This window comes from Peromyscus maniculatus, chromosome 5, assembly GCF_049852395.1.
Source record: "Peromyscus maniculatus bairdii isolate BWxNUB_F1_BW_parent chromosome 5, HU_Pman_BW_mat_3.1, whole genome shotgun sequence".
NCBI classification, from domain to species: domain Eukaryota; kingdom Metazoa; phylum Chordata; class Mammalia; order Rodentia; family Cricetidae; genus Peromyscus; species Peromyscus maniculatus.
In genome coordinates, this window is record NC_134856.1 from 22,671,320 (window position 1) to 22,685,079 (window position 13,760).

The window sequence follows — 13,760 nt, forward strand, 5'->3', positions numbered from 1 at the left end:
TCGGAAGCGGGTTCCAGGAGACGATGGAAGACCCACCCAATTGCCTAATATCATTGACGCAGCCTTTCCCCTCACCCGCCCGAACTGGGACTTCGCGACCCCGGAAGGTAGGGAGCACCTACGTCTCTATCGCCAGTTGCTCTTGGCGGGTCTCCGAGGGGCGGCTAGACGCCCTACCAATCTGGCCCAGGTTAGAAATGTAACCCAGGGAAAGGAGGAAACGCCGGCAGCGTTCTTAGAAAGACTTAGAGAGGCATACAGAATGTATACCCCGTACGATCCAGAAGATCCAGGACAGGCGCCGGGTGTCATACTGTCTTTCATCTATCAGTCAAGTCCAGATATAAGGGCCAAGTTACAGAGACTAGAAGGATTGCATTCACTCAGTTTGTCAGATTTATTGAGAGAGGCAGAAAAAGTGTTTAATAAGAGAGAAACTCCTGAAGAGCGGGAAGAGAGATTATGGCAGAGGCAGGAAGAGAGAGATAAAAAGCGTCATAGGGAAATAACTAAAGTCCTGGCCACTGTAGTATCTCAGGGACAGGTCAGCGAGGGAGTTAGGACGAGAGATCGGAGAAGGCCACCACTTGACAAAGACCAGTGTGCTTACTGTAGAGAGAGAGGACATTGGGCTCGTGACTGCCCAAAGAAGCCTCAAGAGTCTCGGAGGCCTAAGTCAAGGGCCACGGACCTCCTCAATCTGGAGGATTAGGGAGGTCAAGGCCAGGAGCCCCCCCCTGAGCCTAGGATAACTCTCAAGATTGGGGGGCAGCCAGTGACCTTCCTGGTGGACACCGGGGCTCAACATTCAGTCCTGACCCACACCGGAGGCTCTCTCAGTGACCGCACAGCTTTGGTCCAGGGGGCCACAGGTAGCAGGAGATATCGATGGACCACCGAGAGAAAGGTTCAGCTGGCATCTGGACAGGTAACCCACTCTTTTTTGCATATACCTGACTGCCCTCACCCATTATTGGGCCGAGACCTGTTGACTAAGCTCAAGGCTCAGATCTATTTTGATGATAAGGGGTCGACTGTTACAGGACCCAAAGGGACCCCCCTACAAGTCCTAACCCTAAAACTGGAAGAGGAATACCGCCTGTTTGAATCTGAGCCCTCTAAGGGGCCACCACAAGAAATGCAGGACTGGTTGAGGGAATTTCCCTCAGCATGGGCAGAGACTGGCGGCTTGGGGCTGGCTCGCGACCAACCCCCACTTGTTATTCAGTTGAAAGCTTCCGCCACTCCGGTTTCAATCAAACAGTATCCTATGTCCCGGGAAGCCCACGAGGGCATTAAACCGCACATCCGGAGGCTTTTGGACCAGGGAGTACTTGTGCCCTGTCGATCACCTTGGAATACCCCCCTCCTGCCTGTAAAGAAACCTGGGACAGGGGATTATAGACCGGTTCAAGACATGAGGGAGGTTAATAAACGGGTTGAAGATATACACCCCACGGTGCCAAACCCTTACAACCTCCTCAGCACTCTTCCGCCAACCCACGTTTGGTATACGATACTGGACTTGAAGGATGCCTTCTTCTGTTTGAGATTGCACCCCCAGAGCCAACTGCTATTCGCTTTTGAATGGAGAGACCCAGAGATGGGACTTTCAGGACAGTTGACCTGGACTCGGCTCCCCCAGGGGTTTAAAAACAGCCCGACTCTCTTTGATGAAGCCTTACACTCAGACTTAGCCGAATTCCGGGTTGAACACCCGGCCTTAATCTTGCTCCAATATGAGGACGACCTCCTCCTAGCAGCCAGAACCCAGGCTGAATGTCAGAGGGGCACTCGGGCCCTTTTGGCTAAACTGGGACAGAAGGGCTATCGGGCTTCGGCTAAGAAGGCTCAGATTTGCCAAAGCAAAGTCATTTACTTAGGTTATGCCCTAGAGGGAGGACAGAGATGGCTCACGAGAGCACGGAAAGAGGCCATACTCTCCATACCCCCTCCAAGGAACCCCCGCCAGGTGCGGGAGTTCCTAGGTACAGCCGGCTACTGCCGCCTCTGGATCCCGGGTTTTGCTGAGATGGCTGCCCCCCTGTATCCTCTCACCAAGCCTGGGACCATGTTCCACTGGGGAGAGGAGCAGCAACAGGCCTTTCAACGAATTAAGAACATCTTACTTGAGTCACCAGCCCTTGGCCTGCCAGATCTGACCAAGCCTTTTGAACTGTTCGTGGACGAGAACTCAGGCTTTGCAAAAGGGGTACTGGTACAGAGATTGGGGCCATGGAAGAGACCTGTAGCTTATTTATCCAAGAAATTAGACTCGGTAGCTGCAGGATGGCCCCCTTGTCTGCGCATGGTAGCCGCCATTGCTGTTTTGCTCAAGGATGCAGGGAAACTGACTTTGGGACAGCCATTAACTGTGTTATCCTCTCATGCGGTGGAAGCTCTGGTCCGGCAGCCCCCAGACAAGTGGCTCTCAAATTCCAGGATGACCCACTACCAGGCTCTGTTGCTAGACACAGACCGAGTGGTGTTCGGACCAGTTGTCTCCCTCAACCCCGCAACCCTGCTGCCCTTGCCAGACCCATCCGAGGAGCACGATTGCCTCCAGATTCTGGCGGAGGTCCATGGCACCCGCTCTGACCTAACAGATCAACCGCTGTCGAAACCAGATTTTATCTGGTTCACGGATGGGAGCAGCTTCTACCAAGAAGGAGAACGGAGGGCCGGAGCAGCTGTTACCACCGAATCAGAGGTAGTTTGGGCCTCACCGCTGCCGCCTGGAACATTGGCCCAAAGAGCAGAGCTGATCGCCCTGACCCAGGCCCTCCGGATGGCGGAAGGTAAGAGACTCATGGTTTATACTGACAGCAGATATGCCTTCGCCACTGCTCATGTACATGGAGAAATTTACAGAAGAAGAGGCCTCTTGACCTCGGAGGGTAAGGAAATTAAAAACAAAAAAGAAATTTTAAAACTCTTAAAGGCATTGTTCCTCCCGCATCAGCTCAGCATCATACATTGTCCGGGGCACCAAAAAGATGACTCTGTCATAGCACGGGGAAATCGGCTGGCTGATCTAACAGCCCGGACAGTCGCCTTACAATCCCCAAGGGGCGACCAGCTGTTGGTCTTGCAGGACCAACAGCCAAGTAGAGACCCCATGTCTTACAGCCCGGAGGACCAGGAACTAGCGAAGAAAATGGGGGCAAAATGGAGCCCCGAGCGACAAGCTTATATAATGGATGACAAATTAGTTATGCCAACCTCCCATACCAAATACATGCTCAAGTTCCTCCACGCGTTAACCCATTTGAGCAAAAACAAGATGAGGGCCCTTCTGGCTGATGAGACTTCGGGCACTGTATTATTGAATCAGGAACAGGTCCTCCAACAGGTGACTTCCAGCTGCCCTGCCTGTGCCCAAGTTAATCCAGGAAAAGCCCATCTGAGCAGAGGGAGCCGCCTGCGAGGTCACCGCCCAGGAGTCCATTGGGAACTTGACTTCACTGAGGTAAAACCCGGACTATATGGATATAAATACCTTCTGATTTTTATAGACACATTTTCAGGGTGGATGGAGATCTTCCCTACCAAGAAGGAGACCGCTAACGTGGTAACCAAGAAGCTCCTGGAAGAAATTTTTCCCAGGTATGGAATGCCCCAGATATTGGGGTCAGACAATGGGCCCGCCTTTGTCTCCCAGGTAAGTCAGAAGGTGGCCAGGCTACTGGGGATTGATTGGAAACTTCATTGTGCATACCGCCCCCAGAGCTCAGGACAGGTAGAACGTGCAAATAGAACCATTAAGGAGACTTTAACCAAATTAACGCTTGCAACTGGCACTAGAGATTGGGTGCTCCTACTCCCCCTAGCCCTTTACCGAGCCCGGAATACTCCTGGGCCTCATGGCCTAACCCCGTTCGAGATTATGTATGGAGCTCCCCCACCAATTGTAAATTTCCTTCACCCTGACATCTCCTCTTTTGCCACTAGCCCTACCCTAGAGGCACACCTCCAAGCCCTCCAGCTGGTGCAAAAGACGGTGTGGAAACCCCTGGCGGATGCCTACCGGGAGCAACTGAATCGCCCGGTGGTGCCTCATCCATTCAAGATTGGGGACTCTGTCTGGGTCCGACGCCATCAATCCAAGAACCTAGAGCCGAGGTGGAAAGGACCCTACACCGTCCTGTTAACTACTCCCACCGCACTCAAGGTTGACGGAATAGCGGCTTGGGTCCACGCGTCACATGTGAAGGCTGCCAAGGAACCCGACGAAGCTGAGAACACCGAGACATCAACATGGAAAGTTCAACGCTCTTCGAACCCACTCAAGATAAGACTCACTCGGGGGTCCCCTTGATCCCCCTAATAGTCCTCCTCCTGACATTAGGAGGGGCATCACCAGAGAGCCCCCACCTGGTTAAAAAAATTACCTGGCAGGTCATCTCACAAACTGGGGAGACGGTCTGGCAAACAACCGCCCTTCACACCCCCTTTACATGGTGGCCTAACTTACATCCAGATCTCTGCCAATTAGCAGCAGGGTCAGAGGACTGGGACATCCCTACCACTGACCCCATGAACCCCAGAGCACCAGACGTCTGTCAGGACGGTAAGGGAACTTGCAAATGTAATGACAGGAAATACGGATGTGGTCACCCTGAAGCCAGGGCAGCCCTGTCACAACTACCCTTCTACGTCTGCCCCCGGGATGGTAGAGACAAAAAGATGATTAGCCAATGTGGGGGTTATGAAAGTTACTTCTGTAAAACATGGGGATGTGAAACAACTGGGAATACCTATTGGAAGCCTTCATCCACTTGGGACCTCATTAGGGTAAAAAGAGCTACCCAAGAAAAAAGCCACTCGTGGCGTCCCCTTACCCAAGGACATTGTTGGGGAACTGTCACGTCAGGAAGAGATACCACTTACTGGAAGGGGGAGGGTCCCTGTGTAAATTTCACATGCAACCCCCTGAATATATCTTTCACTCAGAAGGGAAGGGAGACCACACAAGACTGGATTAAAGGTAAAACATGGGGACTTAGACTTTACATGACAAGGCGGGACCAGGGAGTTGTGTTTACGATTAAGCTTAAAATCACGGAGCTCTCCACCTTTATAGGTCCCAACCAGGTTCTCTCTGACCAAAAGCGTCCCTCTTTCCCCGCTATTCGCCCAAGCACGGCTCCGAATGCCGCTGTAACCCCAGCCACCCTCCAGCCACCCAGACCCGGTACGGGAGACCGGCTATTGAATCTTATAGAGGGCGCTTACTCAGCCCTCAATGTTACCAACCCAAATCGGACTCAGGAATGCTGGTTATGCCTAGTTTCCGCACCTCCCTATTATGAGGGGGTGGCCGTAGTCGGAAGCTTCACCAACTCTTCTTCACCCCCTCCAGGATGTACCTCGACACCTCAGCATAAGCTCACAATCTCCGAGGTGTCAGGACAAGGACTATGTCTGGGGACCGTACCCTACACTCATCAACACCTGTGTAATCGCACCCAGGTACTTGTCCCAGGACCCCATTATCTCGTGGCTCCCAGCGGAACTTACTGGGCCTGTAGCACTGGACTTACACCATGCCTCTCTCCCTCAATACTAGCTAACATGGCCGATTATTGTGTACTAATAGAACTGTACCCCAGGATAGTCTACCATACACCTGAAGATATCTATGCTCGATATGAAACAGGGGTCCCCCGTATAAAAAGAGAGCCAGTCTCGCTAACCCTGGCCCTAATACTAGGTGGATTAACTGTGGGAGGAATCGCCACCGGAATAGGCACAGGTACCACTGCCCTCATGGAAACCAACCAGTTCAGACAACTCCAGGTTGCCATGCATACTGATATCCAGGCACTGGAGGAATCCGTGAGTGCCTTGGAAAAGTCACTCACCTCCCTGTCTGAGGTAGTTCTGCAGAACCGGAGGGGATTAGACCTCCTCTTCCTGCAGGAAGGGGGGTTATGTGCTGCCCTCAGAGAAGAATGTTGCTTCTATGCGGATCATACTGGGATGGTAAGAGATAGCATGGCCAAATTAAGAAAGAGATTAGAACAGAGACAAAAACTTTTTAAAGAACAGCAGGGATGGTTTGAAGGATGGTTCGAAAGGTCCCCCTGGCTCACCACCCTCGTCTCCACCCTTATAGGGCCCCTTCTGATTTTATTGCTCCTTCTGACACTTGGGCCCTGCATCCTAAACAGACTTGTCCAATTTATCAGGGAACGTGTTTCTATTGTTCAGACCTTGGTATTGACCCAACAATACCAACAACTCAGCCAGGTGGAAATAGAGCCACATCCCTATTCTTCCCCATGAATGAAAGATTCCATTCCCTGAGAAAAGAAAATGGGGGAATGAAGGACCCCACTCCATTATGAGGATATGGGGCGTTGGGCCGATGTTATGCCCCCCCCAATAACTTGGCCTTAGAAACGCCATTCTGCAGGAATCAGAAAAACAGGAGTTCACAGCTGTGACTAACTAGCCAGCCGGCCTTGGAAGAAAAAGATAACTATGGCCAGCCATCGGGCCTAAGATAGGGGATAATTGGGTCAGCGGCCTTGGGAGTAAGACAGTTGATATTTTATGGCGGGCCCCTGGCCTTGAAGAATAGGCAGCTGGCCTGGGCAAGGCCAAGTCAGCCACACATCAAACTTCTGACAATTAAAGAACGCGACCCCAAGTTCACCCTGGCCCTCTGTAAAACAGCCAATAGGGACCCTGTAACTATGCTTCTCGCTTCTGTAACCGCGCCTCTGCCCCTGAAATCCCATAAAAAGTCCCCTTTGCCCTAGGAAGGCGCGCAAGTCCTCCGAGAGACTTGGCCCCAGGTACCTGTGCACCTAATAAAGCCTCTTGCTGTTTGCATCTGATCTGTGGTTTCGGTGTGTTTCCCGGGTCTGGGGTCTCTCCCTGAGGGAAGATCTCCCCTGGGGGTCTTTCACAAACATTAGCTGTTTTCTCTGACCTTGGATTCCGCTTGATGTTTAAATATTTGGTTTGTCATCATCTGCAAACAGGGAAATTCTGCCTTTTGGCCACGTGGGCAAAATGCTGTGGTCCTGAGTCTCCCAGAGATACAGATGGAATAGTATATCCTTGTCACACTGACCCAGACCCTGGAGATTGACTTCCACAATCTTTTCCCTATTCTTCCATGATCTCTACTTTGCAACTTTTCCTTAAAGGGGCACTACAAATTTTTTTTTTGGTCGAAAGTAAAATAGTTGGTTAGGGGGAAAATACCTAATCATAGTGAATACCTTGTGTATTGCTAAAGTTCAGAAAATAAGAGAAACTCTTGCTCTATAACCAAATGTCATTACTATTTACTTCTGGAAATGACAGTCTAACAGGGCTGTTTCTGTATGTTCAGCCACACACCCATTGCTGCCTACAGTCATCTTCCCCATTCTTTCTCATGGAAAACCTTTTTAACATAATTTCTGAAATCTGTCTCAAATGCTCTAGTACCATACTTCATGTTTTGTTACAGCCATTAAAGGTTTGTGTTTTGCTTAGACTGTGAGTTTCTCAAAAAGCTAAAATTCTTGAACTATTAAGAGCCATTATTAAAAATCAAGGCAGGCGGTGGTGGTGCACGCCTTTAATCCCAGCACTTGGGAGGCAGAGGCAGGCGGATCTCTGTGAGTTCGAGGCCAGCCTGGGCTACCAAGTGAGTTCCAGGAAAGGCGCAAAGCTACATAGAGAAACCCTGTCTCGAAAAAAAACAAAACAAAACAAAACAAAACAAAACAAAAAAGGGGGGGGGGGCTGGAGAGGTGGCTCAGCGGTTAAGAGCCCTGACTGCTCTTCCGGAGGTCCTGAGTTCAATTCCCAGCAACCACTTGGTGGCTCACAACCATCTGTAATGAGATCTGGTGCCCTCTTCTGGCCTGCAGACATACATGCAGGCAGAACATTGTACACATAATAAATAAATAAATCTTAAAAAAAAAAACAAGGCAATGAAGAGACAAAGGTGTCAGATGCAGACGTGACTGCATGTGGTTTTGAGCTGGAATTCATTTTTGGTGAAACTTCTAGACAGCAACAGAGAAATCAGAGATAGTGAATTTTTCATTTAAATATGTTCACTCATAAAGGCTCTGCTTTAATTTGAAGATGTCCTTCCTTCCTTCCTTCCTTCCTTCCTTCCTTCCTTCCTTCCTTCCTTCCTTCCTTCCTTCCTTCCTTCCTTTTCCCCTTTCATTCTTGACAATCTCTCTGTGTAGTCCATACTGGCCCGGAACTCACAGACACCCACCTGTTTCTGCTTCCTCAGGGCTAGGATTAAAAGTGTGTGCCACCATGCCCCACAGTTGATAGTCACTGATTTTAGAGCAAGATCTGCTGGCTTTACAGGGCTCTGCAATGAATCCAGAGAGAGAACAAGGGCCTGTAAAGCCAGGGCTGAGAATAAAGGCCTCAGTTGTGTCACTCGGTACGTAGAGGCTGGAGGCCCTGGCCCCTTGCTTTTGTTCTACTCTGGTTTCCATGAAATCTTCTAATTCTCGCCTGAGTAGCTGCATCTTTGCCCTTGCCTGGCATGTTTCTAATGTAGAAGTTCTGATCCCCTGTATCCTCAGGAAAGAAATATTACACACACACACACACACACACACACACACACAGAGAGAGAGAGAGAGAGAGAGAGAGAGAGAGAGAGAGAGAGAGAGAGAGAGAGAGAGTCTGTACTGGCTGTCCTGGAGTTTGCTCTGTAGACCAGGCTGGCCTTGAACAGAGATCTGCCTGCCTCTGCCTGCCTCTGCCTTCCAAGTGCTGGGATTAAAGATGTGGAATTACATCCAGCAGTGATAACTAAGAAATATCTAACCATTCTATTTCTTAGGTATTTCAGCCTTCAGAACAAAAAGGAGGGGAAAGTATGCATGCACACAGTTTAATTGTAGACATTTGTGTATTCTGTGACAGCTGTATCTGTTTTCCAAAATTTAAGATACAAATTAAAATATCTCAGACACTTGTGTGAGCTCCAGCAGCTTGTGTTCTGTTGGCGCACACACTGGGAGCTGTAATCCTAGGTCAGTCGCCTGTGTTTCTGACCTGGATTTATGCTTCTCCTTGGTCTTGATTTCTTCATTCCAGACACCATCCCCACATTCACAGTACTTATCTGAACAGTTTTTGATGGCTTCCTATGCTTTACAAGCTTTACTTTTCCAGTTTTTACTCTGGTTCACTTCCCCAGCACACGAACTTCTACCCTGGGTTTTGTTTGTTCCTTGGTTAAACCTCTGAGATAAATATTTAAATGAGTATTTGAATTACCCTTGCCTTTATCCTCAAGGTGTGCTACTAGAGATACTGGATCCATGACTATCGGCTTCTCTAGTTTCCTCACAAGAAAACTGACAAAGTGCCTTCTCCTGCCCAGTAGATTTCTGTAATGAAGGCGATGAGCTGAGGACGGAATACTGCGAATGTGTAAACAACCTATATAGTAATAAGTTACCTCATGTAAAAATTAGTACTCTCTAGATGAGCTTTCCAGCCTTCTTCCTTCCTTCCCTTCCTTTCTGCTCCTGTCCTCCCCCTCCCCTTCCCCTTCCCTCCTCTCTCCCTCTTTCTGGCTCTCTTGTATCCCAGGCTGACCTCAAACTTGCTACATATCCAAGATCCTTGAACTTCTGATCCTTCTCTATCTCCCAAGTCCTGGGGTTACGGGGCTGCAGCGCCAAGGGCAGTTCATGCAGTGCTGGGATTGCACCTGGTGCTTCATGTGTGCTGGACAACTGCTTTACCGACGGAGCACTTACTACAGCCCAGTTCTTACTTATTTCCACCAGCGTTTTGTTTTCAGACCGATTTAAGTGACACTTGTCGAGCATCAAGGTGCAGGCTAAGAGAGATGAAAACGAAACCCCTGACCCCCTGTGTGTGTGTGTCTTGAGATAGGGTCTCATTCTGTATGTCAGGCTGGTCCCAAGCTTTGTAATTCTCCTGCCTCAGCCTCCTGAGGGCTGGAATTGCAGATATGAGCCATCACATCTGGTTTGGGAAAAATCCTAGTAACTTAACAGAAATTGTGTTACCTAGAAAAGTTGAGAGGAGAAGTTTTTGTGGCAAGGAAGATGATTCTGGATATTATAAAAAATAAAAAAAAACCACGAGAATGAAAAAGTTATACTGAAAATTTTTATGATTTTAAATGAAAATGAAATGTTATTTGTGCATTACATGGTGATCCCCAAAGAAATCTTTGACTTGTACAAGCAAGGGGAGATGTTAATCCTGCCAGATGAGAATAAGACCACTACCACAATTTTGAGCCAAATTTGAAGCAAGTTTTAATTAAACACTGGCTAGGACAATGGACTCTGGCCAGGTCCATTCCTGGACTTCCAGAAAATGGCCATGAGTCACATTTTGCAGAGGCTTAAAAAGACAAACCCATAAGGCCACAGTATTTCCCATCAGGTCCAATCGGAGCAAGCATATAGCTTGACATACTACTTCCTGCCTGTGTACCTCTTGCCTACATCCAATCAGGGCAAGTGTACATCCTGATGCACTTCCTGTCTGCATGCCTCTCGCCCACATGATCAAGCACATCCAGTGCAGTTGGGTCAACCAAACTTGTTTAGGGGATGAAAACGTGGTTTGTTACCTCCATAAACAATGGCCTCCAGCTTTTCAGGAACTACCTGGCCTTGGGCAAGAGGCTTGCAGATGGGAGGCGTTTTTGTTTCATGAGTCTCTTAGGCACAGTAATTAAAACTTAAAACTTTGGCTCTCACAAAGGATTAGAGGGAGGTTTTTGTGCTAATGTGAAGAATGAGTTTTGTCTTCAACTATGAGGAGAATGCTCTTTGGAGGTGGAGGTTTTGCCTTTACTTTTCCCACATATGTTGGGCTGTTGAGTGCCCTTGTGTAAGTAAACACATAAGCACACATCCTGAATGGTCTCATTTACGTGACATGAGTGTGTGCACTAGTGTCCTGCAATGGGAAGTGAGTGCTCTGTGTGTTCTATGCTGTGAATGGAGTCCACCAGGCTTAGCTAGTGCAAGCAGTACCTGTTTATGTAACATGTAACATCTTCCCTCTAGATAAATGTTAAATTTGACTTCTCCTCCCCCTCCTCCTCCTTCCCTCCTCCTCCCCTCCTCCTCCTCCTCCCCCTCTCCCTCCTCCTTCTTCCCCTCCCCCTCCCTCTCCTCCCCCTCAGTTTTTGAGACAGGCTTTCTCTCTGAGTCTACTTGTCTTGTTTCTGTAGGAAATGTGAGTGAATAGGCGCTCCCCGACTGGCAGTGCTGCTGTGGGAAGCTGTGGAACTTTCAGAAGTGGAACCTGGCTGGTGGAAGTAGGGTGCTTGGGGGCATGATTTGAAGGTTACACTTCTTCCCAGTCTGTGTCTCCTCCCTCTGCTTCTTGATGTTCTTCCCGAGTTCATGGAGTCCAGCAGCCATGAAACCCTCAGAAACTGTGAGCCAAAAGCTTTCTTCATGGTAAGTCTTTCTGCATCAGGATTTTGTTGCAGTCATGAAGAAACAATATCTTGTACAGTATACGTTCTGCTGTGTACTTTCCATGTTCCTCTCCTGGAAAAAGAGGAAAAGAGGGGAGCACTGGCTTGTGTTTTCCTCTCCAACTTGGTCGTTTCCTGGAACCATTTCTAGGTCAGGTTAAGAATCAGGCAGAGCTTTCAATGCTCCCACATTCTCAGAGTTATCCCCAGGAAGAAAGACTTGAGGGACACAGTGTCTTGCTGAAAGAAAGACCCCCAGGGGAGATCTTCCTTCAGGAGAGACCCCAAACCCAAGGAACACACCGAAACCACAGATCAGATGCAAACAGCAAGAGGGTTTATTTTGATACACAGGTACCTGGGGCAAAGTCTCTCGGAGGACTTGCGCACTTTCCTAGGGCAAGGGGGACTTTTTATAGGATCCCAGGGGCAGAGGCGCGGTTACAGAAGCGAGAAGCATAGTTACAGGGCTCCTATTGGTTGTTTCAAAGAAGGCCAGGGTGAACTTGGGGTCGTATGTGTGTGGCTGACTTGGCCTTGCCCAGGGTATAGTGGGTGTTTTTCCAGCCCAGCTGCTTATTCCTCAAGGCCAGGGGGCCAGCCATAAAATATCCTGATTTGACTCAACTGTTTTTCTCCCAAGGCCGCCGACCACAGTTATCTCTCTCAAGGCCGGATGGCTGGCCATAGCTATGTCTCTCTCAAGGCCGGATGGTTGGCCACAGCTGTGAACTCCTGCTTTTCTGATTCCTTCAGAATGGCGTTTCTTAGGCTAAGTTATTGGGACCATGGGGGGGGCATTTCATCGGCCCAACGCCCCATGTCCTCATAATGGAGTGGGGGGGTCTTTCATTCCCCCATTTTCTTTTGTACCAAATGGAATCTTTCATTTTAGGATGGAGAATAAGGGGTCAGCTCCATCTCTGTCTGTCTGAGCCTCTGATATTGCTGGGTTAGGATCAAAGCCTGGACAACAGAAACCCTATCCTTGATGAATTGCACCAATCTGTTGAGGATGCATGGCCCAAACAATAAAATGAGCAGGAGGATGATTAGGGGGCCCATGATGGTGGAGACAAGGGTGGTAAACCATGGTGACCTTTGGAACCATCTTTCAAACCATCCCTGTTGAGACTCAAATAATTGCTGTCTCTGTTTTAATCTTTCTCTCAATTTAGCCATGTTATCCCTGACTACTCAAGTATGATCTGCATAGAAGCAGCATTCTTCTTTGAGGGCAGCACATAACCCGCCCTCTTGCAGGAAGAGTATGTCCAGCCCTCTCCTATTTTGCAGCACTACTTCTGATAGGGATGTCAAGGATTTTTCTAACGCACTAACCGATTCCTCTAGGGCTTTGATGTCTGTATTCATGGCTACTTGGAGCTGTCTGAATTGGCCGGTCTCCATAAGGGCTGCGGTCCCTGTACCTACCCTGGCAGCTATTCCGCCCATGGTAATTCCTCCCAGTAACAGGGCCAGTGTCAGGGAAACAGGCTTTCTGGTGATGCCCCTCCTAATGTCAGGAGGACTATTAGGGGGATCAAGGGGACCCTCGGGTGAGTCTTATCTTTAGTGGGTTTGGAGAGCGCTGAACCTTCCATGTAGATGTCTCGGTGTTCTCAGCTCTGTCAGGTTCCTTGGCAGCCTTCACATGCGACACGTGGACCCAAGCTGCTATTCCGTCAACCTTGAGTGCAGTGGGAGTAGTTAACAGGACGGTGTATGGTCCTTTCCACCTCGGCTCTAGGTTCCTGGATTGATGACGTCGGACCCAGACAGAGTCCCCAATCTTGAATGGGTGAGGCACCACCGGGCGATTCAGTTGCTCCAGGTAGGCATCGGCCAGGGGTTTCCACACCGTCTTTTGCACCAGTTGGAGGGCTTGGAGATGTGCCTCCAGGGTAGGGCTAGTGGCGAAAGAGGAGATATCAGGGTGAAGGAAATTTACAATCCGTGGGGGAGCCCCATACATAATCTCGAACGGGGTTAGGCCATGAGGCCCAGGAGTATTCCAGGCTCGGTAAAGGGCTAGAGGGACTAGGAGCACCCAATCTCTAGTGCCAGTTGCAAGCGTTAATTTGGTTAAAGTCTCCTTAATGGTTCTATTTGCACGTTCTACCTGTCCTGAGCTCTCGGGGCGGTATGCACAATGAAGTTTCCAATCGATCCCCAGTAGCCTGGCCACCTTCTGACTTACCTGGGAGACGAAGGCGGGCCCATTGTCTAACCCCAATATCTGGGGCATTTCATACCTCGGTGAAGTCAAGTTCCCAATGGACTCCGGGGCGGTGGC